Source organism: Lagopus muta, chromosome 6 (assembly GCF_023343835.1).
Source record: "Lagopus muta isolate bLagMut1 chromosome 6, bLagMut1 primary, whole genome shotgun sequence".
NCBI classification, from domain to species: domain Eukaryota; kingdom Metazoa; phylum Chordata; class Aves; order Galliformes; family Phasianidae; genus Lagopus; species Lagopus muta.
This window is the reverse complement of record NC_064438.1, coordinates 40,999,359-41,025,632: the sequence shown is the minus strand read 5'-3', so window position 1 is coordinate 41,025,632 and position 26,274 is coordinate 40,999,359. Positions and strand designations below refer to the sequence as shown.

Below are 26,274 nucleotides of genomic sequence, written 5' to 3'. Positions count from 1 at the left end.
TTCAAGTCCCATTAAGCCTTGTTTCTTTTCTTGATTCAGCTGGGATTGTGACTATCACTGAGTGTAACAGAGCTTCTCAGCAGGTAATTGTTTTCAGTTCTCTTTTATAGAATTTCCTTTCAGATTTGATTTCTTGTTGTTAGTGAAAGCAGTAGCATAGGTACAAACGGCTTTTTGAATCATTGGCATTGGGAGAGCAAGAGAATCTCTCATGCTTCCACCTGGACCTCTTGAAATGTCTAATAACACTACTGCACTTCTTTGACTTAAAGCTTTTTTCTGTCGTAAGGGCTGACAAAAGGCTAATCCTTGCACTGGAGAGGACAACATCAAAGGACATTAGCAATAAATATTATCAGAGGTGGCAAAAAATACATAGTTTAAAAAGGAATATAAAAGCATAGGCCTAAAAACACCTTTGTCTACTCACCAAAACCAAACACTGGTAACAGCACAGAACAACATTTCTGTGAAACTCTACAAGCATTGGTAACTCCTGAAATGACTCTAAAGCAATCCAGTTCACACTCAGGAAAGGAGAAATAGAAGGCAGGCCTCCAAGCTTACGCGTTGGGAAGACTGAACGGCTACTAAGGTCTGTTCATTATTTGAGGGATTCATATTCAGGTACCTGATAAATCAGGATACTACACATTCATATAACTAATAGGCTCTACAAATAAAGTACTGTTCCCACATCTAACTCAATAGCTGAATTTTACATGATTTGATCAGGTTTCTAACTGTAAGGTTAGAGAAAGTTGATATCTCAACCACCTCTAGCCCAGTGAATTGTCTTCTTTCCTACATTATGCTTCAACAACAGTCAGAAGAACATGCTGCGTCTTCCCACATCGCTTCCTCCTGATGTGGACTGTACCCTCATACTTGGTCCACATCAGTACTTAATTTCAATCATCCTCTACTCAAGCATTTCTTGCAAGATATTGGTAAGGTTATTAGAATGTATATGACTACTGTAACTAGCTATTTGCAATATAATACAATAATGCAAGAGCTCAAGTTCCACAGAGTTTGCAATAATGCAATGCTATAATTATCAAGATATTCACACCTAATAGTCCCTGCGGCCAATATTTACTGTGTTTTTAAACCCAACAATCATGCTGCATATAATATCACCCCATGAGAAACAGGAACCAGATCCACAAAGTCTCCACTCCCTCACTATCAGTGATTCAGGCCCCCTCCAGTGCATGCTTTCTTTCTTAAGCCTCCATTTTCAGTACAGCAAAACAACTTCAGTAAACTTAATACCCTATCCCCTCCCAAAGCCTCCTGGTCACACATTTTCACAAGAGATTAAATCTCAGTTTAAACTACCTCAGGTTAGGTCAGACCTATAATTCAAATTTCATACCACCATTAGGCTAATTCTAAGAAAAGGCAATCAGGTGAAATGAAAATCATGTTTTATTTTTCAAAAGAGGAACTTCTTCTCAGATAAGAACACTGAAGCAGAAACCAAAATACCTGGCCCTCAAATTTTGGGCCTGCCCTAGTATTTAGTGTTTCCTACTTACTTGATGTGGACTACCATCTGTAACCTCGACTGTAACCCAAGGTGCCTAACTCTCTTAGAGATCACTGTAAAGTCTCTAGGCACACAAGCCAGGCTTGTGCCAGAACCCACCATACTCCTGGCCTTTTTGGATGCTATTTATGATGTGAGACATAGAATCAGCAATTCTTATACACCCTTGCTCTGCAAAAGCCTGCAGTGATAGTCCATCATGCTAAAATTCAGAGACAGAATTTTACAAAATCCACACATACCTTCCAAAAAACTTATAATTTATATCTACCACCTGATTCGCCACACTATTAATTTTGCTCTGAGAGCATTACAACCCTGCTAAACCAAGTTAACACAGAACAGAATGAGCCCCTACAGTTTTAGATTATTTTCTTGTCTGACCATACACCTCACAGGTGTATACTGTTTATTTACAGACAAACTTGAGGTCTCTAGATAGCCCATTGGTAATCATTTTTCATTACTTCTCCCAAACCTCCCTTTCAAGTCTCAGAGCTAAATCTTTGCTATAAACATACTCTTTAGAATACCTATATTTCCTTAACATAAGAAAACCAGCCCCATTTCAAAGGGAGCTGAACTGGCATACCTGCTAATCATTAGCATTTTTCAATTACACCTGACCTTCCCTTGTTCTTAAAGAGCCTTAGCCACATCTAGTCTATTTAGAAAATAAAAAACAAAACAGCAGTATATTATTAGTGTAGCTAATAATGGCTGTAGGGAGATGCTAGTTATAGTATGGAGTCATGTAAACTATAATTGTGAAGGTTTAGAAATGTAGTTTGGAGGAAAGATAAGTGAATATATTAAACAGGGAATACCTTCTGTAACATGTTCAGTATGTACTGAAATATTTTTGCCAGCTCCATACAAATAAAAAAGAAAAACTTCTTCAAAACTGTAATAACAGTTTACTAGAACTAGTTTGGTACCCAAGTGAATTGAAGAAATCTAGATTAAGTTTAATTAAAAGACGTTGTCTCTTGAAGCACATGTACAAACTCTTCAGACTATGTTTCAGAGCCATAGGACAAGCTAGCTTTTCCTCTACTGGTGTAGACTAGTTTATTTACCTTTCTTTACATAATCAAAAATATTCAAAACTATAAGCAATTCCATATAAAGTGAGCATTTGGTTCTTGCATAGCTCAAAAAATTCTATGATTACTGTAGTTCAGTCATCACAAAAGTTTTCATGCATACTGTCAGGTACAAGTTCTTCATTTTAAAACATTAAGATAATTAAGTACATTATTTCCCAGTTAGACACTACAATAAAATCAATGGACTCCTTCTTTGCAGCAAGCAGTGTTCCAAAGTCTTACTGATTTTAAGAGGGCTTCGCTAGCTCAGAAGGACCTACTACTAAAGTAAAATCTTTGTAGGAAGTGAGGGTGGATTTTCAAAAAAATCTCAAAGGAAGTGGCTTTCCTCTAAGGGTTACATGCATTTATAAGACTGCAAAGGATGCTATGTGGTTGAAGTATTACATCTGCTGCTTTCTTATCCTGTTTGTCACTGGGAATTAAAAGTCTTATCAACACAAATGCAAGGAGTTTCATAACTGGGATTTCAAAAGTGAGAATAAAAAAAGCAAAGGCTTATCTGATGTGTGCCCTAATGTTCCCAGCTCTCAATATGCTAAACCTGCTGCCCTCACTCTCTGTCCTCCAAAGGATGTAAATTCTGAGTCAAACTGTAGAAAATTTTCTCTTGTTCAAGATGTAGCAAATTATCCACAGTGATTCTGAGAAGAAAAAATGATATTTCTGCTTTGCCAGCATCTGGAGAGCAGCCCGCTTGGCAAGACTGAAGAACAGTCTTTCTAATTGCATGTTCAAATACTTTAACATTGCCGTTCCATATGGATTAATCATTTGGTTCAAAGCAAACTGCAAAAATAGTCCACTATAAGGATGTTGGAAAGAACATCCTTTAACAATGTCAAGATACTGAAGCTAAAAATGCCTGAAGTTTGAAAGCCTCTGGTGTTAAAAATCTTTCAGATCCAAACAGGTTGAGTTCAAACAAAAAGAAACAAATACACTGCAAGACTGTACCAGTGTTTAATAAGCTACATGTGCTTACACTGATTAGCTGAATAGACTGAGCAGTTCCAATACACATAATGTTATGCACTCAAGTATTCATACAAATAATTCATAGCCACAAAACCTTTTAAAGCTTTTTCATTACAAGGGCATCCTGGGACAACTCCTAAGAAGGGAGTGCAAGCGCAAGGCACTTTACTTTGCCAAGTACTGCAGAATTGTCATAGGAAATCAGGAGTTGTATAGCTTAAATATCCCTCAGCATACCCTGAACTCTGATTAGTAGAAAATGAATGGCAGCAGTGGAGCTACTCAGTTTAATTATCAGTTTTGCTGCATTTCTAATAAGCTCTTAAAGTGTAATTTTGGAAGAGGGAGCTTTGTCCCCTGTAGGGAAAGGTGATAGAAATGAGCAAAATTCCGGTTTGTCAAGCCTGGCCATTTCTCTAGAAGTTAAGTTTGCAGTAAATTGATAGGAGGGCAGCAGAGCAGCATTTGTGTAAATGCTAATGTACTTTACTACTAGTATTTTACACTTTTCTAAGGATGCAAACCATGTTGAATCACGGCTCTGCCAATCCCAAGCAGCCCTACTGAGGCTGGGGTATCAATAGTATGGATATCCATGGTTTCATGGACGTCCATTAGGAAATAAGATCATCAATTAATTTCAGGCAGCCACTGTGGTAACTGTTTTCAGCCAATGACTGTGTTGTAAAGATTGGAGCTTGACTTCACTACCAAATTAGTGCTTCATTAAGTTATAGGAACTATTCAGTCACTGTTTTAAATATGCATATGTAATTAGATTTGCTGTAGCAACAGAAACTAGGATTTTGTTTTCTCTCAGCTCTAGCTACCCTCCCCTCATGCTCTACTTTATCACTGCGCTAGCAAGAAAAGGCACTAAAAGCCTTTCCTCTGGCCAAAAGAATGTCTTGGGAAGACGCATCTGAGGACACAAACCAGTTAATGAATCCTGGTATGGACTAATTTCTGAAAGATATTTGCAGAAGTACTTCCCTCGTAAAAATGGTAATTCATTAAAAAGAAACCTAGGATTCCCTGACCAAAGACAAGGTGGAGTAGCTGGCTCTTTCCAGTACATACCGATTTTCCTTGTCTTATTTGAACATAGGAGATCAAAAAGCTGTTAAGTTAATGTTCTGTGTTTGTTACTCAAATCCAAGTGCAAGCAAGGCAGGGGAGAAAGGAGAAGAGAGTAAGAAAGTCACAAAAATCTCCCCTTTGTTTTTCCCATTCCCTCCTCTGTATTTCATAAAACTCAACATCCCATGAAGTACAGTTCTAAGATGGCAGCCCTGGTGTTAAGGAGGCACTGTTTACACTGATATATGTGCTTCTCAAAAGGAATCACATTATAACAAGAGAATAAAATCACTAGAATAGGTAAAACCAATGCATAAAATTCACTAATTAACATTTTTGTATGCACTTGCTTATCTTGCCTCCTTTCAGGGAAGAACTTTATTCAGTGTAACTGTGCAAGACAAGCTGCACCAGGCCGTTCTTGATGTCTTACAGTAAGTGGCATTTTTGGATGAAAGACTTAGCCATGCAGCAGAATTCTGACAAACTGAGCTTGTGTGTAAGTTACACTAAATATATTTCCTCATTTATGGGAGTAATTTCCCATATAATTAGAATTGAGTAGGGAGAGCAACTGCAACTCAGAAAAAAAATGCTGAGATTACAAAATATTTTCTCTTCCAAAATATGTAATTTTGGTAACTTCAAATGATCCTTTGTACTTTACAATAATTATAATTTAAATTTACAAATGGAATAAGCATTTAGAAAGTAAAATAAAAACCTTTTCATTTGAAAACACTGTATAGGGTACTCAAATTTTCTCTTACCTATTTTTAGAAACAAAGGAACAAGAACAGGCAATTTCCTCTTTTTAAGTCTCAAATTGCCATTTTAAGAATGTCTTCATTCTTCAAGGGACAGGACAGAAGCAGACACAGAAGAATCTGTCTGAAGAATTAAATCTATCTGAATTCAAACTATCTCTAAAAAAAAAAGAATTTTCAAAGCTTGTCTTGGTAGATATTAAATATCTCACTTGCCTTTGCACTGGAAGGCAAAGAGCATACAGAGATGTCTCTTTCCTTCCTCTAGCTCACTGCCATTTTGAGGTCAATATCAGATAAAAGGAGTTGCTACAGGATCAGCCTATCCAGTCTGCATCCTGTATCTTTGTAGCCCTGAGGAGCAAAATGACTACTTTCTCATTGTTCTTCTCTTCTATGTGGTGCAATGGAAGCAATGCATCTGATTCTGCCTCCCGGTGGGATTATTAGTCTGATGTCTCCAGTCTGTCAACAGAAGCAAGAGAGCTATATTAAAGACTCTTGGTGAAGAGGACTTGTTGTCTACTGAAAACTATTTTTTTATTTTATATATAAATCAATATTATAATTATCTTGTCTCATCATTCTGCCCTAAAAAAAAGAAAAAAAAAACTAATCAGATTTTTGGGTGCTTCCCCAAATCAAAGCTCCAAACCATCCAAGCTTCATCTTTAGCTAACTTCACCCTTTCACAACACTTTAGTATTATTATATTTAGTGTTCTAATGTTGCAGGAAGCTAAAGCACTGTGATACTTTGATGTTTCTAAAGGCTTTGAAGTTCTTGTTTCCTATTACTGTCTTCCCTTCACTCTATACTCACAGCCAAACTATCTCTTGTACAGTTCCCTTTGAAATACAGCACAGGCACTCACTGACAGCTTATCTTACCAGGAACAGAAAGGGATAGAGAACCAGGGCAGAGGAGAAAGTGAAAATTAACGAGTTATTTTTCAGCCTGTTCTGAGCTTGCAGTATTCCATCATATGCAAAAATAAAGCTGCATAGCTAAAAACAAAATCTGCCTACTTCTTTTCTCCTCTTTTATAATCTTAGATTGGTTTGGACCAGAAGGAACTTTAAAAGATCATCTAGTCCAAACCTCCTGCCACTGGCAGGGACTAAATCATGTTGTTCAAGTACCCATCCAACCTGACTTTGAATGCTTCCAGACATGGGTCTTCCAAAACTTCTGTGTTCCACTGAATTAACACTGTCATTGTAGAATATTCTTTTCCTTATACTAAATCCAAATCTACTCAATTTCAATTTAGATCTATTGCCCTTTGTCCTGTCCAGACCCAGGAATACAGTCTTTCTCCATCTTTATTATAAGGTCCTTTAACATATTAAAAGGCTGTAATGAGGTCTCCCCAGAGTCTCCTCCAGGGTGAACGAGCTCAGCTCCCTCAGCCTGTCTTTGTAGGAGAAATGCTTCAGCTTTCTGATCATCTTCATGGCCTTCTCTGGACCTGCTCCAACAGCTCTACATCTTTCCTCTGCTAGGGGCCCTGGGCCTGGACAAAGTACTCCAAACAGGGCCCCACAAGGGCAGAGTGAAGGGGAATAATCACCTCCCTTGCCATGCTGGCTATACTTCTTTTTATGCAGAACATTCCTATTTATGCAGCAATCATATACCTCATCTCATACTTTTGAAATATTACAGATGAACCACTTAAAAACCTAAGCTAAGCTATGAAATAACAGTTGAGAGCAGCACTAGAAAAAACGAAGTGGCTGAATAACTTGGGAATCAGAAATTAAGAGAAGCTTAGTGAAATATGAAGATGAAAAACTATATTTACACTGTACTTTTTTGCATTAATTTGTTCTTAGACGATATTGACTAGTAGTTCAGGTACGTATCTTGATTTTCTGTATACTGAGGCCCAATCATTCTTCTGAATGATCCAAAAAGAGGACAGTGGCATTCAAACCATTCTTCCTTTTTAATACCTATGTAAATCTAGGCATTACATTCAAGGCCCTGGGTAGTGAGTCTGGTCAAGCTATAGAGCAGCCATCTCAAAAATCATATCCTATTTGACATGAATGCAGTTTGTAACTGTTCATAGTTTACATTAAGCACATCTGAGAACGTCCACCAAAGCCAAAGATTAAAGTGATGCCTACTTCATGAAATCACATTACGCTTGGTGTTAATCTGCTCATTTCTCTCCTGACTATAGCACTTTTAGGCATGAAAAGTACAATATCAAATGCCTGGGGAACTGATAAGAGAAATATGTCTTGAATTAAAAGACTTCTTAAATTAAATGTCTGCAAAATATGATTTTCGAAACTGGAAGTTTTATATTAACTTTTATCTTGATGCCTCAGTCCTCTACTAGACGTTCATACTTGCAAAATACTATTCATTATCCACTCTGTCGTGGATAAGAAAAAGATTTAATAAGGATGACAGTACTATGCTAGTAAACAAGAGAAGGACTAGAAGCAGTTATTCTGTCTTTGTTTAAAACCACTTCTGCCTACGCAGCTGATTAATGTACTTCTCAGGTTAGCTGGAAGCAAGGAATGCATTCACCTAAACTGCAAATTAATCAGCACCGCAACAGAGTTCTCTATGCTACATAGATTAATTATGCTACATAATTAATGTAGATTTAATCTATCTGATGGATTTGGGTAGGATAGCAGTACTGAAACGTGTTTTACAAAATTGAGGAATGTTCTACAGTCACTTAAATTTTCAAAAGATTCCACAGGATTCTTTCTCTTGGAGAAATTCTTCACCAATAATTAGAAAACCTGTTTATCCTCACTGTGGTATTTTAAAGCAGTATTTCAGTGGTCTTATTTAGGAATTATTATCACAGCTGATTAGTTCAAAAAAATACTATGAGATACATAGTATAAGAAAGAAAGGGCTCTCTGCTGTTTATCAGGCTATTCACTCTAACTCACTGTAAGTTTAATTTTACTTCACATTGTTCCACAGAGAATAATTTTCTTCCAAGAAAAGCAACAAGAAATCTTTACATCTTCTTTTGTTATTTCTTATTTGTTGGGTTTTTTTTGTTTGTTTTTTATTTTTAACAGACATGCAGGCTTCTGTACACCTCATCTCAGGTACACCAAAACAGTTGTGCATTTTCTACATAAAATGTGAGTCCCCTACTGAATGAGGTGCATGCCTTTGTAACAGGGGGGTCCTGAGAAGACAGAGATTTCAAATGCCTTCTTTGTTTCAGTCTTTAATGCCAAGACTAGCCTTCAGGAATCCCAGACCCTGGAGGTAAGAGAATTTGGGTACAGGAAGACTTCCCATTGGTTGAGGAAGATCTGGTCAGAGAACATCTAGGCAAAAACCAATATGCACAAACCAATGGACCTTGATAGGATCCATCAACACTTGCAGAGAGATCTGGAGAGTGACTGCTGAACTACTCTTTATCATCCCTGAAACGTCCTGGCAAATGGGAGAGATGCCTGAAGACTGGAGGATGGCCAGTATCACTCCAGTCCTCAAGAAAGGCAAGAAAGAGGATCCAGGAAACTACAGGCCACTCAGACTCACTAGAATGGTGATGGAACAACTTATTCTGGATACCCTCTCCAAGCAACTGGAAGAGAAGGTTTTCAAGAGTAGTCAACGTGGATTCACCAAGCGGAAATCATGCTTGACTAACCTGACAGAATTCTATTCTGTCATCACTGGCTGGAAAGATATTGGGAGAACAGGGGATGTTGTGTGCCTTGACTTCAGCAATACATTTCACACTGTCTCACACAACATCCTTGTCATGAAACTTAGAAAGTGCTGGGTCCAGTCTTGTTCAGTGTTATCCCAGTGACCTGAATGAAGGGATAGAGTGCACCCTCAGCAAGTTCGGGTGATACCAATCTGGAAGGTTTAGATGACATGCCTGATAGTTGCACTACCACTCAACAAGATCTGGACAGACTGGTGAATTGGGCAGGAAAGAACTGATGAGGTTTAGCAAGAGCAAGTGTCGAGTCCGGTAATGGGGAAGAATAACCACAAGCATCAGTACAGGTTAGGGGATGATGTGCTGGAGATGAGCTCTGTGGAGAAGGAACTTCGGGTCCTGGTGGACACGAGTCAGTAGTGTGCCCTTGTGACAAAGAAATGGATGAGGCCAGGCTCTTCTTAGGGCTGTGTAGTGATAGGACAAGTAATGGCCTAAAATTTGAATGTAGGAAGTTTCATACTAACATATGGAAGAACTTCTCTATGGTAAGTGTGACAGAGCACAGGAACAGGTTGCTCAGAGAGGATGTGGAGTGTCCTTCGATGGAGACATTCAAGATCTGGATGGACACCTACCAGCACAACCTATTGCAGGGTACCCATTTTAGCAGTCGGGGATTGGACTCTATGATCTCTTGAGGTCCATCCCTTTCAATTCTCATGATTCTGTGATAAAATAAACTGTGACTTTAATAATAATTTTAGTTTCTCCTGCCATTAAATTAGTGTTTTTTCAGCCAGCACATCAAAATTAATGCTGATTTTTTACTAAGGACTCTCCGTTTGACCAGTCAGCAGTCTATAGTCTGCTCATTAATAAATTACAAGAAGGACTAAGATGAAAGGAAGGAAATGCAAATTGTGCTAAGGTCTTTGTTTAAATAAGATTTGCAATAGTGGTTTTCTGACTAATATAAGCAAGACTATAAACAATCAAACAAAAAAGAAAGGACAGTTAAAATCAGCAAAATAATGACCTGAATCTAAACTCCATTCAACTCTTAAGTAACTCTGCCTGTAAAAAAAGCAGCATACTGAAAGGAATAGAAAATATCCTTTTCTAGAACTGCATGGTAGTTCTCACGCCTTTTACCTTGTTCTCCTTCCAGTCTAATTCCTGCTCTGTACCTCACTTTTTGATAGATGAGCCAGAGTTCTAGGTTAACAATCAATAATTTATCACCTGTACAGATAGCTCCATTTTTGTCTCTTATATGCAACAAATTTACAACTACCTTATCAGTACTGAGTAGACCAGTAGTCATTTGTGGGTTCACAATGACAGTTCAATTCCTCCTGCTTCAGGAAGCCAATTCCTGAAATTCTACATTCTCTCTAACAGGAGACTGGAAACACAAACCTTTTTTGATTAAAATCAATAGTTATGCTGATGTACTTGCATTTGAATGCATATATTTAAGTGTACACATTCTTTCCAACTGTCCCTTAAGAAAATTCTTTCAGTAAAAAAGGAAATTTAGGATATCAGATGCTTTCAAGAGAAATGAAAATTTGTAACTTCTTTGTTCAGACCTTTTTCAGTCTTTGCTGAGAAAGTTTCTCCCTATACTACTGAGTAATGAGAGAACCTTCATAACAGTTCCTAAACTACATTGTGAAGGTGGCAAACTGCAACAAAATTCACAAAATAGCTGAAAATGAGCTCCTAATCAGTTGGAAATGTATTTTCCCATAGTAGACTCTCTATTTGCAATCATTGGGTTGTAGCAGTTGTGGCAGCTGGAATGAAAATACAAGAACGCAGGAAAGGAAAGGATATGTATGCAGAAGTTTTCTATTATAGATTAAGCAGTCAACAGCTTCTCTCTCTGCTGTTTCAGTGAAATCACATCAAGAGTATGGCATTTAGTTTTAGATTTCTTAGTAACACAAAAGAACTGAAAGAACAAAGGGAACCTAGGAAAAAAATGAAAACAGATGAAGAGAGAAATTTAAAGACAAAGAATTGATGAATGAACTAATATCAGCATTAAAATTCTTGGAGCTACTTAATTATGTATCAGTCACAGGCAAAAATGCCTCAAAGAATATGCTGACATACTCCTTTTCTGACTTGACAAGCAAATCATGATTTTGTTGAATTAATTTGCTATTCAAACTTATTTGCCAGATAAATTTAGTGGCTCATCCACAAGTACTTAGCACTTAGCTGTAAGGATTTGCTATTTGAAAATGCAGCTGTGCTGTTCATATTTGATAGGCTACAGAAAACACTTGGTGTGCATTTGTTCCCAAGAGGATGCATGTAACATCTTCATTGGCAAGACTGCCTGCTAAAATATTTTTGGAAAACATACGCAAAAGGGACAAAAAGAGCCACAGAACATTTTTTTCAGAAACACAAGGTATGTTTTCAAGGAATGGTTCTATTTCCTAGACTCATCTTCAAGAAGAAAACATCTTTCAGGTCAGAGCATGTCAGATAGCCAGCACAGTGAACAAAGGGATCTGAATTCTGACCTGCTAATAGAAGAAAGATCCATGCAGCTGTGATGTAAAGCATAACAGGTACTGATTACAGAGTTATCAGCCATATGGCAACCCATTCAAAAGAAGACATCACGTGTAAAACAGTAATAAGCATTAAATGCATAGAAATAAAAACTGAACCTAAGCAAAGGAAAACTAAATGAAATAGCAGGAATAATTTACAAATCGACTGTATAATGGGAAATACAATGGCACAAGCATTTTGAAATGAAAGAAAAAAGGCAAAAGTGCCATCACATCAGAAACTAAGATTGGACAAGTATATGCAAAGAAGTACTCCCATTTTTATCATGGTGAGAAAGACAACAAAATACTTCTGTGCCAGATTTGCATTCAGGTATGCAGATAAAATGATACTTACAGATTTTGCTTCATCTCTACCCTTATTACTAAAGGAGAGGAATCTGCATGCAGTGAACACATCGCAAAGACTTGCTCCTCATTTCCATTTAGAATATCTGTTTAAATACTGCTTTGACCACTGGCTGTATTTGGTGCTGGGTAATACATTTAGAATTACTCCCCAGAATTCTGTTTGTGAAGCACAAGTTGAAAGAAACATATTATATCTGCTTGAATTTGTTGCCTGATTGTGTTATTTTCTCCTTCAGGTTACCTAAGAAAGGACATAGGCAACTACAATGCTATGTTATGGAAAACAGAGCAGTAACAGCGAGGTGGTGCAATCCTACACTGCAAGTACTGAGGACAAGCCCAAACACAGCATCTGCAGACATGCAAACAAAGGAAAAATACTTCTTACCTGTGGAAGACCACAAGTAGACAGGAATCTCCAGCAAAATACCCTTGCCTCCCATGCCAACCCTAAAGGAGGTCTGGCGCATGCTCCTGAGCTCCTCTGGGTTAGCCCTGCCTTCCCACCAGGTGCTCAATCACTGTTTCAGGCCATGACTTAGCATTTTTGCTGCAGCAACAAAGGCAAAGAAGAACTGGAATATCTACAACAGAAAAGTAGAGAAAATAAGGTTGGCTATTACTCATTTCATCATGTAAAAAAGGTTGGTTTTTATCATTGTCCCAGAACGTGGAACTCCAATTGGTGCTTAGGTACCATGCTGATGAGCTGCTTCAAATATTTTGCTTGACAAAATAAATACATTGTTAAATAGCTCAGATCTAAATTAAGATTTATTACAACTAAATGAGACATATTGTTTCTTTCTTAATTGTCTGTAGCAAAACCTTGGGAAAGATCTCCTAATGTTGACTTCACTGTAATCCTGAAATCCGTAACTCTGCAAGAGGAGATGATGGATAAGGAGCTGCAAGATATGGTTTAGTGTTTGTGGTAGTAATGGTAATGGGAGGACGGTTGGACTAGATGATCTTGCAGGTCATTTCCAACCTTACGATTCTGTGAGTGATTATGCCCTCGTATAACAAATGAAATTTACCTCATGCAAAATAAATAGTATATTTTTTTCTATGTGTGTGCTTTCTTTTTGTATTCTCCCTAATTTATATTTCTCCATTATCAAGATATTTGTACCTATCTTGCTGTATGATGGCACAGATATGACAGCGTCTCTATGCTGTCCAGTGCTAAATACAGAACTGTGTAATATGGAGAAAAAAAATAAAAGAAGAAGAAAAGAAGAAAAGAAGGAAAAAAAAAAAGCTTCTCACTTATGTTTAGGTTCAAAATTAATCAAGGGAACTTCTGCTTCTGATTTTGGAAAATACATAATTGAATTCCATAACCAGAAAAAAACACACATTTAAGGTAAATTAATGTTCCAACCTCTTTAGACCCATACTTACCAGAATTTCTTGATTTAAAGATCCACAAGTAAAAATGAGGGGTTTTGATGAGTGGCTATCCAAAAGGAAAGGAGTTCAGCATATCAGTGTATGTTCTACTTCAACAATATCTTCAGCAGATTGTTGATAAACTGCAATCTACCTCTGTTTGTAACATTTTTTATCAGACAAGCGTCTCCACTCATACCAAAGGAGAATAAATCACTGTTGCACAATCCTACCTCTGTAAGTGAGGTGGAATTGAATTTAGTAATATAGTAGCATACTGTTTATCATTGTTCTTTTGTTTTGTTTTGTTCTGTTAAAGCTACGTAAGGAGAGTAAAAGTGCTGTTGTATATCAAAGTCATAGTTCTTATGGAAGTTAAAAATGTACATTTTCTAGGCAGAAGTGAAATTGATGTAGACGTACTCTTTTGTCTGTACAGATTGGAAGATACATTAAAAGCACATATTCAAAACATTCTAAATGAGTGTGAGTGTCTTAGGCTTTACAATACTCCACTTACAAGCTTAGTTGAGTCATAAAGGTTCTACGCCTGTAGGAATCAACACCTTCATTCAGAACTGGAACTCAATTGCAATTTTTTTTATTTATGAGGCAAGTCATTAATCTTTGCCAGATCACTACCTCCAGAGGTAATTAATAGTGATCTTATAGGAGAACCAACTAATAAAGTAAGAACTTGAAAAATAATATGAAGAACAAATGTGGTTTATCTTCCAACTCATGGACACATATCCCCAGAGAAAGCAAGATGCTATGGACTTAAAGAAAGGCAGGTGAAGCAATAGAGGATTATTTTGATCAAATAAACCATCAAGAATTGGTGAATCTAAAATCATCTGTGTCGTTAGAGTCAATATTTCATTTTGATATAAAGTATACTCCAGGTTGTATTAATTAGACCATAAAAGGATTCTGTTCCATTAGACAATAATTCAGTTAGACAGTAAAACTTATCACCAATGACTCAGTAACTAACCTGTCCAAAACCTGAAGAAATATGAATTTGTCCAGTTACAGGAGAAAATTAAAGCCCTAACATCAGAAGCTAATGCTTATGACAAATCTATTGACTTTAGCATTCACTTCAATTACTTCCCTCTTTTACTCATCTCTAAAATATGTACAAAAATATTGAAAAAGTTTTTCAGGGGGGTTGTGAAGATAGAAGAGTACAGCACATTTAGTACAGTTTATATTCTCTCTGAGGTCCTGGCAATTGAAGGTTTTTTATCAAGCTGCAGAAAATAACCATAACTTTATCACTCTGTATAATCCTCTTTCACATCATTTATAAGAATCTAGTAATATGTCATATTGATTCATGCTATAAGCCCATAAATAATCAAGTAAAACAAAGCAAATTAAAACCAATACTTATCAATGTCACAACAGGTTAGGCAACTCATTTCTGACAGTAGATGAGAAGACTTGTCTTCAAAACTTTCCCAATGCTCTGTTTCTTTAATAGTATTTTAGTATTTACTATAGTTTCAACTCAAGAAAATATCAAAGATGTAGTTTGACAGGTTCTGGTGCTTGAGATTGTTCACATGTGCAAATTCTCTAAACTGGGGCTCACTGATTTGTTGAGCAGCTAATTGTTCTGATAAACTATGTGAGACGTTTATTCCCAGACAGGATAAATACTTTTATCCTGATACTTTTGGATCAAACATTTGTATTAAAAATCCTTTTCTAAATTTTATGCGTGATACCACAGTACCTTCATACCAGTCAGCTAAATCTCTCGGGCACTCACAGAAAGCTATGTAAGAAGAACATAAACAAGAGAAAAGTGAGTCCGTTTGAAATATGAGCAAATATTGGCAGAAATATCTTGCAGTATCTTGATCTTATTTATATGGGGGAAAAATATGTAGTCAAAGGGAAAGATTGGTCTGAGGCATCACAAGAGAAAAGAAAATATAAAGTGCTGCAGAGCTATGATGATGGACAAGAAACAGAATATCCTGATCAAATAAGACTAATGGTCAAAAGGGAAATGCACATGTATATTGAACATGTAAAGCTAGATCAGAACAGACAGCAAATCTAAAAATCAAGGAGACCAGTACTGAAAAAGTTCAGCTGATGGTAATTTTTAGAAGTGGCCTTGAAAGTCACTGAATTTGCAAATTTGCAATTGACGTCTAGCCTCTCCCATTTTTAAATATCCCCTCCCTATCAATCTGCCAAATTGCTTTGTTTTACTCCTAGAATTAGATTCAATGTTATATCAACAGGTAGTAAGTATATAGTTAAGAGTTCAATTAGTGTCAACATTGAGATATATAAGTTCACTAATGGTAAAAAGCAGCTAATTTTATGAATATGGAATTAGGATGGGAACTAAATACAGTTTAAGAGAGAATAGTAGAAAGGCTGGAAGGAAGCTCAAGGGGCTTCCTTGTCATGGTCACTATTCAACTTCCAATGAAAGGAAACTGTTTTCCCACTCACAAAATTATGTAAGAAATTTTCATCTGAACTTCTAATTTTATATTTATGATGACATCAAGATCCTCAAAATTCTCTTTCTGATGCAACCCAAGATTTGCTGAGCTGAAACAATTTAAGACATCCGCTAACAATCAGATTAATTATTTACTTCGATCAAGTCCATCAACACCGCAACTCTGCATATGTTCAATTCCACTCTTAACGCTTTGTATTTTGGGCTAGAATAGTCAAATTGTGGTACAGAGTCAGTTGAGAAAATTTAGTTTGATATCAAGTCTGACTTGATGAAATGAAAGTTTTTTTTCTGGTCCCTAAATATTCAGGAGAAAAAACATCAGAGACTTAAAAGGGACTGTACACTTAACGCTTTGCACTGTCAGATAACTACAGGACAAAAGCATCCCTCTAGTTGACAGGATGTAAAATACATATTACTCCATCATCATCAGTGTTTCAGAGCTAATAGCCAACATGAAAACTGGGTTGTACAAAGTACACAAACCACTGTCCCCACAAAATAACTTGTTCATTCTAAACATTTTTTTTTGCAGACTTTTCTTGGGAAAAGTGCACAATGCACACCTAACCTAAATATAATCCCTACCCATCAAGACCACTACTTCAACAAATCATAATCCAAAAACCTTAACATGTACCACCCTACTCTGCAACATCTTTAGAAATTATTCCTGAAACTAGAAACTGCTCTGGAAGAAGATCTTAAGATGAATATCTTTTTTTCCTCCTCTTTAAATAAAGCTTTCTTTTTGAAACTGCTCAGAAACGAATGTCTGTACACCCACTCATGCTGTATAGAATCAGGCTATGCCTAAGTAGCAAATGCAACACCTTGCAATGCATTTCTCACACCCACAGCAAAGTATGTTCAGCTCGCCCCCATCTCAAAGCTCTCCCACAGTGTAACACTCTTTATTCAGTGCAGTACATGCCATCACAGAAGCTCTCTGATGGTAACAACTGCTTATATAGCAGAGAAAACTTTGTGCAATCAATAAGTCAGAAATACCCACTTAACAGGAGGAAAACATTCCTTCACGTTAGTCATTTCATCTCACCTTTCAGATTAGATCTACCACAAATACCTACAAAACTCCCTCAAAAGACAAGACTGGCAACAAAAATTCACAACTACCGGTGCTTGTACACCATGTCTTTCAATCACAGTTTTGAACTCCCTACCTTGGTCCATTTCCAAAGGCAACTGTACATAGTGATGAGGTAAACAGTTCAATCCCCATAATAGAATGCTATGATGTAAAAATCTCTCAACAGAAATATAGAGAGCTTCAAGGAAGACAAACAAAACTCCTCAGACAAAACTTCTGCTTTCTTTAACTTTTACTAGGTTGGTTGTTTTTCCACAACACTTCTTTAGCACTGTAAGGTATTGTAATGTTTTGTTTTCTAAGTTTCATTTTCAGAAGTAATCTTAACATTGTAACAAATTAAAAAAAAAACATCCTAAGAAAGTTGGATTTGCCTTTGATACCTCTGAGAAGAAGAAATGCAAAAATATCCTTTGTGGAGGCAACAGACAAACATGAAGAATCTCAACCAAAGCTCATTGATCAAGAATAATAAAGGGATGTTTTCTCTATTTTGGAAGACAAAGCATTATATTCTTCATTTTCATTTCTTGCACATTTTTTCAGGTGATATAGTCACTGATACAGCCAGTGATATAGTCACCTCAGCATCGTTCTTTCTTTTTTTAAAAAGAAAGTAGAGTGTGGAAGGTGTTCCTCAGAGGTACACAATAGAGACATTTGTTTCAGAGACATTCAGACTCCAGCTATACAGCACACTATCATAATATATCCTCTGCATAGTATACAACTCAGGTAGGCTAGAATTCAGACTAGTAAGCTGCAATAAATGTTTCGTAGCAAAACTTCTAGAGGAGGAGATAGATAGCACTGTTGAGTGAGAAAGAAGTGACTAAAAAGCCACACTCATTCCATCAATAAGGAAGGTCACGCAGGGGAGGTAAGCTGTGTCTCACCAGTGGTCTACCTACTTCAATATTCTGTTTTGGGAAAAAGCCCACATTTACTACTTCAAGAGAATGAAAAGCTATTGACTGAGTCCATCACTGTATGACAGAAAATTCTTTTTTGATCTGTACAAACAACATTCTTACAGATGCTTGCTGTTCTCAGCATGAATGAAGGGCAAAGTTCAAAATATTTCAGGAGTCGCTTGTTCAGACTTAATGACATTGCTCTCTTTTATGCTTTCTGTTCTTACCATTTTTCAGATATCTATAAGCTCATTATATGAGGCATTGTAGCAAATGACTACTGACCTTACTGAAAAAAATATAAAGTTTTAGCAATCAGAAACTTCTACAGGTTAGTTGGTGTTCTCTGTTGTTAGCTATATTGCTCTTGGCATGCAAGTTAGCACACTCTAAACTGCAAGCTTGCTCTTGTCAACATACAGAACTAGAGTGCTAATCATTAATAACTCATTCTTAGATAATATTGACAACTGCTTTGCTTTATTATCAATGCCATCTGTGCCTAGCTCCCCAACTTTTCCTTTCTAATCCTCCCAAGCTTGCACTCTGAATGTTTCACAGGCTTCAACAAGCAGAATGGAAATAACAGCTTGAGCTTCTTGAGAAATATCACCAGCCAACTCAGGAAGCCCAGAAAAGAAGGAATAATATGACTGTAGAATCCCACTGAGTTTTCAGCATGTCAGCTTTATGAATGACATGCTGCCAGATGCTACTTCCTTGTAGTGATCCACTGTTGTGAGAAACCAGTGTAATACATGCAAAATGATGAACTGGTCTTACTCTATTTCGAGCAGCACTAAAGCCTCAGTAAGACTGATTAGCAGATAACAGTACCTGTAGCATATTAACACACAACAAGAAGCTGGGCTGACTGAAGGCTGAAGTGAACAAACATTATTTAAAAGCTAGCTCTCAGTCATCTGATGCGAATACTTTCCATTTGTGAATTGTCAAGGTGTTTGCATTTCAATACAGCATTGATAATGAGAAAAACACTTGTCCTCACTAACTGAACTGCATTCCTGTGAACAAGTGAAAAAATTCAGTTGTCAAACATTTAGCATAACTCATTGATGAGAAGTAAATTTTAAACAGACTTAACTAGCAAAACTAATACATATTAAGATAATTATAAAAAAAAACAACCATGATGGTTTCAATTCAAGCCTCATTTCCGGATTAGCTCAGTTCTGATGAAAATGCAAAGATAAACTGTAGAAATAGACTTGAGATTCGATTGTTCTGTATTAGTGTTTTTGGAAGAAGAAGTGAAAACCAGGAAGATTTTCAAAATGAAAATCAAAAACATGGCTTTTTTAAGTAAACGTACCTTTGATTTTTCAGTATTTCTATACACAATAGACGTGGAAAAATCCTCAATGTCTACTGTTTCCTCTGGAGGAAAAAAAAAAAAAAAAAAAACACAACTACCTTGTTCCTAAATGAATTTGATCACTCGCAATTTTTAATTCAAGGAAACTGTGATTTCTTCTCATGAGCTCATCTGAATGCAAAAATTAAAATGCAAATTGTGTCCAAAGCAGAAAGGTCTGGAACAGATTGCAGAAAGTCTTCTGAATGTCAGTTGAAAAGAAGCTGACAGCAGCAGACAATGATATCGTCAGCAAATAATAAAGGGAAAGGAGGAGTTTAGGTTGCTTGTTAGGAGTACTTGTCAGGAAAAGAAGGGAGTACATCATGGCCAAAGAAGATAAAATTCTAATAATAAAGGAAGAGACCAGGAGATCAGAAAGCTTGCCTGCTTTTCCCAAACACATCACTGATTTAAGACAGTATCATCACAAAACTTGCCTCTATTGTATTCCTAGACAATCATAGGTTCAGCAACCTCACTTCTACCATTAAAGAGACACAATTCAGCATAAGGCATCCTTCAGAAGGATGATTAGAGGCTGTCACTTCAAGGCAAGCATTTTGCAGATCTTTGGTGTCCAGGCTGAAAACAGTGACATAGGACAGGAATTACTGCAAGTTCAATGTTTGCAATTATGTCACACAGATGACTGACCAGGGCTGATAACATTCTAGCAAATCCACCATGGAATTTTTTTTTAGCATGAATAGTGGAGGTTTGCACCAGTGGTGTTCAGTTCTTACCGAACAACCAAGCCTTTTATTTAGTTATTGTTCATCATGCTTCCTTAGCACACTTCACTCTTGACTGTACCCATTAACAGTGTGAAGAAAATAAGCCAATCAGAATAACTCTGACTGCTGGGGTATCACAGAACAAACCTCAAAAGAAGGAAGACTTGTAGGAGGGATATAATGCTTTGGAAACTGGATTTTGTGTCTCCACCCTTCTGTAACAAGACAGAATCCTGCAAAATCAGTGTCTGCTTCATGCTATCCAGACTCTCTAGCCCAGAATAGGAGATGTAATGAAGAAAGAACACACAACAAGAAGCTGGGCTGACAAGAGCTAACACTGTAACAAGGCACAAAGCACGCCCAGGAGCTACTTCTCTCTGACCCTCATTTAGGACTCTGCGTGAGACTGCAGATGCGTGCTAACAGTGTGAGATCTGACAGGTCTTCTTTGAAAACAGAAGAAAAGACAGGCTCTTTTTTTTGTTTGGTCATTACTCAGTCTGTCTGTAAAACACTGCTTCTCTAGATCATGTTTTCAATACACACACAAAGTCATCGATAGAACTTGTTAGTTTTTATAGGTTAAGCAGTGGGAATACTTGATTTTATCTCTCAATTCTCAATCTCTTTTTGCTATTCAGAGAACTAAGAAAATTAAAAGCCAGCTCAGTCTCTCCAGCAACTAGAAGCATGAAATATATAATTAATTGATGATTTTTTTATAATGCTGAAAACATGAGTAAGATCTTTTTTTAAATAGAATTATAATTACAATATTTATGTACCTGTTAACGATCAGGTAGAAATCTTTAGGAATGGTCTTTTTTATTGTTATCATTGCTTTGGTGTATTTTAAATAAAAGGAGCTTTATTTATAAATTCTAGTAGCTTCTGACATGCATATTTACATTTTTACTTTACATTTCCACTAAGCAATCCCTCTATCCCTCTATTACATGACATTTGCAGTCCCAAGTATAATGATTATTTCCTCCCTCTAGGCACACTTTTAATATAAAAAAGAAAGGCTTTAGCAATACCATACAAATCTTTAAACATATACCAAGGCTTCTTAAATCATACTGGATGACATATGTAGAAAAGGAAGTGTTGACTACATCTTTATCTGGTCTAGCCCAAATGATGTTTACATATGTTTACCGTGCTTGGAATTTGCAAAGCACAGAGACTGACATAAGTCCAAAACCAGAAGTCAAATAAAACAACAAGCTGGACTGCAAAGATGGAAAAGTGGTATTTTTTTATTCTCATCTTAATGAAAAACCTAAAGCTTTTTAACATGATCAAACATTTATCTCAGAAACAGCAACTGAAAACACAGCCAGCTTTTGCCGAAGGTAATCTGAAGAGGTTAGTGAAAGTCAGATTGCCTTGGTTAACAAAATACAGACCAGATATTGACTGAATCATCACCTCCAAGTCATTACAAGGAATCTTTTCCCTATCTACAGAAGGGCTTTTAAGTGTAAAGAAGAGCTGAATATAGGCAAATTGATCTTGCATCAATACGCAGTAGATCTGAAATGTATAGACCTGACCCACTCCAGGGAAGCCCCCAGACCTGACATTTTTGTCTATAGTGTCTTGGAGGCAACTTGGCAGTGTTCAGAGTGCTTAGAAACTTCTCCTATCCTTGTAGCTGCTTATGCCGAGGACTCTTCTAGGAAAGTACTCAGTACCATCTGGCCTGCTGGCTATTAGCCATCCACTATGAGAGCAGATGGACTTATCGGAAGCTGCTCATCAAGACAGAGTCCTGGAGCTCATATGTATAACAGCCAAGTGCACCCTCAAGCGGCATGCCCTCAGAGTTTGTTCTGGCTTTGTCCAGAGACAGCCCTGACAGTACATCCAGCAACAAATTCAGTAACAAATTACATGGATGGTCAATCGATATGAGTGTATGTTTCGCCTTAGGGCCAGGAAAGTGTCGATGCAGAGACTCAGACTGCAAATAAGTCACAGAAAATTCTCTAGTTCACCCAGCAGTAGTTCTGACTTGCTGGAATCTCCTTGGCTGTTTCATGTAAGTGAATGAAAAGAAAATAATGGTGAAAAACAGGTCTGTAAGAAACCCCAAACATGGATTTATCCAAAGCAGGATCAACTCATGATTTCAATTATAAAAATTTCACAATTACTATTCCAGTGCTTCATGTTCCCTAACTTTTAAAAATAGAAATGCTCTCAGAAAATTAAATTTCTTCCTATTTTTAATTTTCCCAAGTGAATTTTATCTCAGATTAGAACCTTTTTTCAAGTGACTGAACAGAACTGGAAAAAGTAAATACACTCCACATCTAAAAACACTCAGTGGATCTTTTGAAGGACAAAATGAATATCTGAAAGTCACAATATTTTTTCTACCTCAGCTTTGATTTCTGTGGAATTCTTCTGATTACAGCCATGCATCACAAACCACTTTATACGGTACAAAACACTGTACCAAACAACAATGCTAATGGCTTTCTGTTTGCCTTCATTAGCCAGAGCACCTCTCATTTGCAACTCATATTATAATATGCTATGAAATTCCTTATCTATAAAAGGTTCTAGGATCATCTTTCCCATAGTCTATGCTACCAACGCTCTATCAAAAAACTGCCAATTAAAAAAAAAGCTTAGCAGAAATGCTCATATTTTCCATTGTCAAGATTCCGTATTGTCAAGATCTGTGTGGAAAATAAAAAAATAAACAACAGAGGCTAAAAGGACAGGATCCATGTTATCAACTTACATGTTTTGGTATTTAAATCTTATAAAACATATTTTTCCTACATAGGTGCCTAAACATCTATGCACAAGCTTTTAAGCTGTTTTTAATACAAAGGCTTACAACTAGAGATAGCCACAATACTAAGCTGATTAAAATCTAAGAAACAATGAATGGCAAACTTTGGTTTCTCATCATTCTTTGGAAACGGTAGAAGCCATTGTCACCTAAAATTGAAAGCATGTTTTTTTTTATCCCTCTTTTTTTTTTTTTTTTAACTTGCAAGTCAGCAAAATATTTGGAAAACGCTATTAGCACAGAGCAGTACATCCACGTAATAGGATTTCACTCACGTTAACAGACACCTCCTGATGTTTCAGTAGTGAATCCCCTACATCGTTTCTTGATTCTGACCTAATTTCACCCACAACCTGTGAATCTTGATGAATCTCTTACATTCATCTAATTGAAAATCAGTCTTGCCTGACTTGTCATTACTTATATACCAACCCTACCAATGCAATTCCACTTTGTAACAGTTCTATTACTAGTTTCAAAAGCAGTTAACTGCCGTCCATCACAAATCTGGTATCACTGATGGTTTTGAAGTCTACCAAAATGTGTGGTAAGTGGTCTGGTCTTCCAGCTATTCCCTTTATTCATTTTAAAGGCTGTAACGACTGAAATTTGATATCTCATAATGCATTGTCACCGAATATCCACCTTTCCCATGTGCTGGAGAAAAGCACTCTTCAGAAGAGTTGTAATAACAAAATGTGTATCTGTGTCTCAGAGAGTCTACTTCAGTCTGGAGTAGTAGCTTACACTATTAGAAAGATCTCTTGCTTTTACTCATTAGCAATAGTAGCAAAATGTTCTGGAGGATTACATTATGAAATATAATATTTAATGCAATACATAGCACAATGCAGTTAGAGCTAACCAGTAGCAGCAGCAGCACGCATTTCATTCCCATTACCTTCTTACAACTTCATCCTCCAGAGGCTACTATAACAGAGTAGTGAACTGTCTGAGACTGAGAATACGCATGCAGTCCCAATTCACATTCAAGTTTATGTTTAGCAGCTGAAATTTCTCAAGACTAGTTCTATATCAGCTGATACTCATATAAGAATAGTGGGTTCTAGTTACAATCTGACATAACAATGGAGACACTACTGTATACTATGTCCTACTAACTACACTCATCTTTGCTAATGTTTGATTACTGCCTGATGGTAAAATAATGGACACTACTGAGGCTGGATGCAGTTAAGCAGGAAACTAGGAATATGCAAGTCCAGATATCAAGCATTTGCCTATCCAATATGTATCCACCTAGAGAAGTTGATCAATTCTCTGTGCTAAGGCTTCAATCCAAAAAAAATTTATGCATTTTGTGAAAGTAAATCCATCCCAAGTGAAAAAAAAAATCTTTATTGTGAAAATGCTGTTGAATGAATGGAAGGATATTAAAAAGAAACAGATTTTAACAGAAAACGCACAGAAAGATGAAAAAATGATTACATATTTCCATGCCAAAATTTTCCACTTATTTCCATTGGCATAATGTCCTTATTGGTCAGGATGCCAAATCTACTACAATCAGCAGATTTAAGGGCTCTCAGCATAAGTCTGGATCCTAATTGTTGCAAATTTAGTTAATGCAAAGGGGGACCGACAAGCATCAGGATTTGAGCCTTTGCCCCAGAAGAGCAGCACAAATAAAATCCATATTCATTAGATGGTTGACAGCAGAATACTGAGCACTGGACTGTACAGCAGAATGTCCGCAAATTTGATGAATTGAAAAAAAAAAATAGTAATGAGCTTAGGGTTCAAAAGGTTTCCTTTAATGTGCATCAAGCATTTGCATGAAATACACATAACTACACAGAATTGCTATTTAGCAATAATGGGTCATGTCAGAACTGAGTATCTCTTGATCTCCTGTCGAGATGACAGCATGCACCATGAACCAGTCTTCTGCTGACATGAAATGAGTATTAGCAGATTTACCTTTAATGAGCTCATCACACTGAAGTACCAGTTAAAGGGAGCGGGTCATATATTAGTTTGTTTAGTTGCCCTGATGTGTCTTGCTTGTTAATTCAATGTGCAAATGTAGTGTTCTGGATAGGAAGCATCCTAAATCCACTGTGCCTGATCAACCTCTGCACTGACACTTAGAAACTTTATCTTTGCTAGAACTAGGGTAAATCTACACAACTCCAGGGTGTGCAGTTGAATAGATTTAATTTGTGCCAGTTTGGGATATGGCCTTGCACATCTGCACTTCCTCCTCTCACTAACATTTCTGTCCTATTTTTCTATTGAAAAAGTGCTAAGCTAAGCAAAGTTCTGGGAAAAGGGGCAGTTTCTACCCCTGTTATACTGGTATTTCCAAATTTTTTTATTGTTTTGCATTTCCCCTTCTGCTGCATGTTTATATGTGATAGAAGTCACATCTGTGTAATCCTTGTGGATCCAATGATGTTTAGAGCATAACAGGAAAAGTAGGAATGAGGATAGGGATGAGCAGACATCCCTATCATGCACTGATAGCACAAAATCTGCAGAAAGATGCTTATTATGTTCTTTTCAAGGTATTCGAGAAAACTGGGATCAGCCAGTGGGCATTACCACATCACATAATAGCATGCACACCACACTATAGCAGATAATAAGACACAGAGAACATTTATTTCCTTTTCCACAGGATGAACTCATGCTTACCTTTTGCTATAACATCTTCTGCACTGCAGAACATGCTTTATGTGATTTCCTAGACAAGAAAGCTCTTCAAGATCCAACAAGGAAGATCTTCGGGATCCTAAGGCTCTGCCACATCTTCATGTTCCATTGTATGGAAATTAGTCCGACTGTTTTCTCCATGACAATCAATCCTCTGTTGGAAAATACTTGAGATGTCATCTGAAGTCTTAATCTCTTTTTCCTGCATGTGAAGACAGTGTTCAGTACCATAATAAAAGTCATAAGGTAAAAAACAAACATTATATAAACCTTGTATATACATACCATTAACATTTTTCCAAATTTATCTTCCCTGTTGCTATTCTTCTAACATCAAGATCACCTTAAATACTCTGTCTTGGACTTCACAGAAAAAGCAGAATGTGATATAGCTGTATGAACATTTCACAGCAAATGTTATTTTCACTGAAATTCATTTAGGGTTATAGCCTATCTGGTATTTCAAGGCAATGCATCATTTGAAAGTGTTTTTGTAAGGCATATAGATCACACACAGTAGAATCTCCTCTTCTTAAAGGTAATCTCAAGCTGTGACTTTGATGGTGAGGATAACTAAAAGGGCTCCTATTACAGTCTTCAGTTTTGTTCACAGAGTTGTTTGGGAAACTACATTACAAATA

At 36.8% G+C, this 26,274-nt stretch overlaps 1 long non-coding RNA gene across 1 annotated transcript in view; it reads right to left on the bottom strand.

Moving 5' to 3' along the window:
* Window positions 1-26,000, bottom strand: part of LOC125694360 (uncharacterized) — a 69,576-nt gene extending 43,576 nt beyond the window's left edge. Inside the window, exons 1-3 of the long non-coding RNA XR_007377530.1 lie at window positions 25,919-26,000; window positions 25,616-25,835; window positions 12,502-12,697 (exon numbers count right to left, since the gene is read on the bottom strand). This is a non-coding gene — a long non-coding RNA (uncharacterized LOC125694360). The remainder of the gene's footprint in view (window positions 1-12,501; window positions 12,698-25,615; window positions 25,836-25,918) is intronic.
* Between the last annotated feature and the right edge of the window lie 274 nt (window positions 26,001-26,274).